Below are 4,682 nucleotides of genomic sequence, written 5' to 3'. Positions count from 1 at the left end.
TGACCTTGGATGGGAATCCTACCAGCCAGTAAATCAATGGATGGATAAGCATTGCAAGATGCTCAAATAATCCTTAGTTTGGAAAGGTTTCTGAAAGCAATTTGTTTCTTAAGAAATGGGTTCCAGCTTGATTTGATAAAGCTCCATCTTTAGAACCTGAGCTGAAGGAGATTTCAGAAAGAGAAAGCGTGCGAGAGCGACAGAGACAGCTGTATGATTAAAGACAACAGACGTGTTTTTCCTTCAGTCGCATAAGCACAAGGTAAGAGGTTGTCCTTTCCCCGCTGTGAAATGGCCTTTTGGCTTAGAGTGCAGACATAATATTATAATCACTAGGATGATCTAACAATATGCATGATGTTAGCCCCTTTGCAAACAGCTTCAATCAGCATTAATCTAAACACTTTCATCAGGTTTATTTATCTATTTAAATAGAACATCCCCTCTGTAGTTGAGATTAATAAACCAATGTGTTTTAAATGTATTTGCATTACTGTTACTAGGGCAGCCATTTTATAAATAGCCTACATTCCAGTTTCATGAGTTTATTATGAGAGGCCCTTTGTTTCAATCCATAACCGATTAAATCAACATAAAACTGCTATCAAATAAATAGCCTGGCCACTGATTAATGGGAAGTTCATGACTGGTTTGATTTGTCAGTGATGCAGAGAGAGGCCAAATTGGCTAGAGTTTAGACGCTATTTTTAACACGTTTGTGTATACTTACATACAGATGTTGAGGCCTGAATGTTTCTAATAGCAGCTGTAATTCAGCTGTTTGGAAGGATATCCATTAACCCTATCAGTCCCGAGACCCCAGCAAAAATCAGCTTTTCATTTATTTATCAGACTTTCATTTATATTTGCAGCCCTTATATTTAGCCTCACGATTAAGTATTTTACCATTTTATTTTCAGGACAACAAGTAGAACACTAAACAATTTGACATAGACAGTTGCATTCATGAGTTTTATTGGCAATAAGGACTGCCAAAGCAAAATCCTGTTAAAAATGAATTTATGTGAATGATGTAAGTACAGAAATTGTTTGCTCACTGGGAAATGAATATCCAACTAGTCAGTGACAACTGTGTGGAGTTTGACTGCAACTTTGTGAGCTTATTAGAGTATTATAGACACTACGTCCTGGGGTTTCCTATGATCTTCTATGTAAAAGAACCCCTTACCTGCTAACGACTCTTTTAAGCATCATATAGCAAAACATGTTACATGTGCGTGAGGTTTGTAGCTCAAACCATTCGGACTTCGGGATCCGCCCTTGTATCACAAACACCGCTCTAGCTCAGCCCCCTGTTAATCACACAGACTAAAGGTTGGTATCTACGGACGCAGAAGAAATACACAAAGTCGAAAAAGCGCAGGCGTCACGGTGGGACTGTAGTAGTTAATGATGTGTCTAAAGGTCAGACCGCTATCACCTTTAGGTTTAAGACCAATTACTGAAGTTATGTAATGTGAACTCCCGAGTGGCGCAGCGGTCTAAGGCACTTCTTCACAGCGCTTGAGACGTCACTACAGACACCCTGGTTGGAATCCAGGCTGTGTCACAATCGGCCGTAATTGGCCCAGCGTCGTCCACGTTTGGCCGGTGTAGGCCATCATTGTAAATAACTATAAAGGTTATAAAAAATACACTATGGAGGGAACTGTACATGTGGGACATTGACTTCCAATGATGTGATGTTATGCAGTAGTACTGTAGGATACATTACAAAAGCAGTAGCTGGTAACACAATATTGAGCTAAACTGAGGACATGTGGATCGAAAGATTAAGCGTGAATATCAAGTTAGAGTTGTGATGTATGGAAGGCGCATAATTACTTCAAGAAGGACACTTTGATCTCAATGCCAAACTTCAGAGACTGCCGAAACAAATGGCCCATGCAGTCAATTTTAATGGGGCAACATGAGGGACTAGGCTATAACCCACATTTTATTTAAATGCCATGGCAGATAAAACACAACAGCGAGAGAAACAGACGTCAATTTAACGTCTATTCCATGTTGGTTCAACGTCATTTCATTAAAATGACGTGGAAACAACGTTGATTCAACAAGCGTGTGCCCAGTGGGTTTCATCTTCTAAAACTTAACACCATGCCGTAAGAACCTATGCCATGGGCATTATTCAAGTTTGTTTATATATTATCCCACTTCTATGCTTAAAACTGTTGTGTCAAGTTCATACCCACATTCAAAATATAAAATAATCTATATAAAACTAGACCAATTGAGGTCTTGTTGCTAGGACACTCCAGCTGTAATATCCAAGACAACTGAACTTTACCTTTCCTCTTATTTGAAACCACAAATCAGCCCTTGGAGACTGCCGACACAGTGCCAAAGTATGTGTGTACAGTGCCTTCGGAAAGTATTCAGACCCCTTCACTTTTTCCACATTTTGCTATGTTACAGCCTTAATCTAAAATGTATTCAATAAATAAAATAATTCTCATCAATATACACACATTACCCTATAATGACGTTGTAAAAACAGTTTTAGACATTTTTACTAATTTTTTTTTTTTAAATAAAATAAAATGAAATTTTACATAAGTATTCAGACCCTATACTCAGTACTTTGTTGAAGCACCTTAGGCAGCGATTACAGCATTGAGTCTTGGGTATGACGCTACAAGCTTGGCACACCTGTATTTGAGGAGTTTCTTCCATTCTTCTCTGCAGATCCTCTCAAGCTCTGTCAGGTTGGATGGGGAGCGTCGCTGCACAGCTATTTTCAGGTCTCTCCAGAGATGTTCGGTCGGGTTCAACTCTGGGCTCTGGCTGGCCACTCAAGGACATTGAGAGACTTGACCCGAAGCCACTCCTGCATTGTCTTGGCTGTGTCCTTAGGGTTGTTGTCCTGTTGGCAGGTGAAGCTTCGCTCCAGTCTGAGGTCCTGAGCGCTCTGGAACAGGTTTTCATCAAGGATCTCTCTGTACTTTGCTCTGTCCATCTTTGCCTCGATCCTGAATAGTCTCCGCTGCAGAAAAACATCCCCACAGCATGATGCTGCCACCACCATGCTTCACCGTAGGGATGGTGGCAGATTTCCTCCAGACGTGATGCTTGACATTCAGGCCAAGAGAATCTTGTTTCTCATGGCCTGAGAGTCTTTAGGTGCCTTTTGCCAAACTCCAAGCGGGCTGTGTCTTTTACTGAAGAGTGGCTTCCGTCTGACCACTCTACCATAAAGGCCTGATTGGTGAAGTGCTGCAGAGATGGTTGTCCTTCTAGAAGGTTATCCCATTTCCACAGAGGAACTCTAGAGCTCTGTCAGTGTGACTATCAGGTTCTTGGTCACCTCCCTGACCAAGGACCTTCTCCCCCGATTGCTCAGTTTGGCCTGGCGGCCAGCTCTAGGAAGTGTCTTAGTGGTTCCAAACCTCTTCCATTTAAGAATGATGGAGGCCACTGTGTTCTTGGGGACCTTCAATGCTGCAGACATTTTTTGGTACCCTTCCCCCCAGATCTGTGCCTCGACACAATCCTGTCTCGGAGCTCTACGGACAATTCCAACAACCTCATGGCTTGGTTTTTGCTCTGACATGCACTGTCAACTGTGGGACCTTATATAGAGAGGTGTGTGCCTTTCCAAATCATGTCCAATCAATTGAATTTACCACAGGTGGACTCCAATCAAGTTGTAGAAACATCTCAAAGATGATCAATGGAAACAGAATACATTTGAGATCAATTTCGAGTCTAAGGGTCTGAGTACTTATGTAAATAAGGTACTTATGTTTTTTTATTTTAAATACATTTGCAAAAATGTCTAAAAACCTGTTTTTGCTTTGTCATTATGGGGTATTGTGTGTAGATTGCTGAATTATTTTGTATTTATTGAACAAAATTTGGAAGAAGTCAAGGGGTCTGAATACTTTCCTAAGGCACAGTAAATATCACCCTAGCAGTTATTCAACATTAGGGCCCAGAACTTGTTATTCTCTGTGTGTTTTGGATGGGATGCAGCCAGGAATCTAGTTTTGCCTTTTCTTCCTTTAGATCATTTCAGCTCTGAATGAGCTTATGTAATGATCATGCGTCACAGGAAAAAATAAAGCATAGTCATAACTGCAGACATCTGGTCACTGGCCTGACCGTAGAGCTCAGCTTGGCAACAGAACAATTAGGGCATGAAGTAACAGATTTAAATCTGCAGGGCACATTAACGAACCCTTTTATAACCTTCCAGAAGCAGCAGGTTCCCACTCGGAACATAACATTCCCGCAAATACCTGTGTTTGGTCGAGCGTTTGTGTGAGCCTGGGACTGTTGTGTTTGAGCCAAGTGTGGGGATATGCTTTGAAATAGAGCTACAGGGTGTTACAGTAAATGTGTGCACTTGTTTGGCTGATGCCAATATGATTTGAATGGGACTCATTTTGCACTATCCTTTTGTGTGTGTGTATACTGATGCACCCAAGTTAATCAGTCGTTCAGCCCTGAGTCATGGGGATGAGTGATAATATAAAGAGCAATCATCTTTAAAGTACCCTCCCCCACACTTGTTTACTGACCCACACAGCACACACAATCCTCCCTCTATTTGGTTTGTCTCCCAGCAGCCATGCAGAGAGAAGCTAGAGGGGGTTAGTGACACACAGTGCAACACTGCCCACTCCTGGCTGCTTCATGGCTCAGCTCCGAGCTATGAC

The sequence above is a fragment of the Salmo trutta genome, chromosome 35, assembly GCF_901001165.1.
Source record: "Salmo trutta chromosome 35, fSalTru1.1, whole genome shotgun sequence".
NCBI classification, from domain to species: Eukaryota; Metazoa; Chordata; class Actinopteri; order Salmoniformes; family Salmonidae; genus Salmo; species Salmo trutta.
This window is presented reverse-complemented; position numbering follows the sequence as displayed.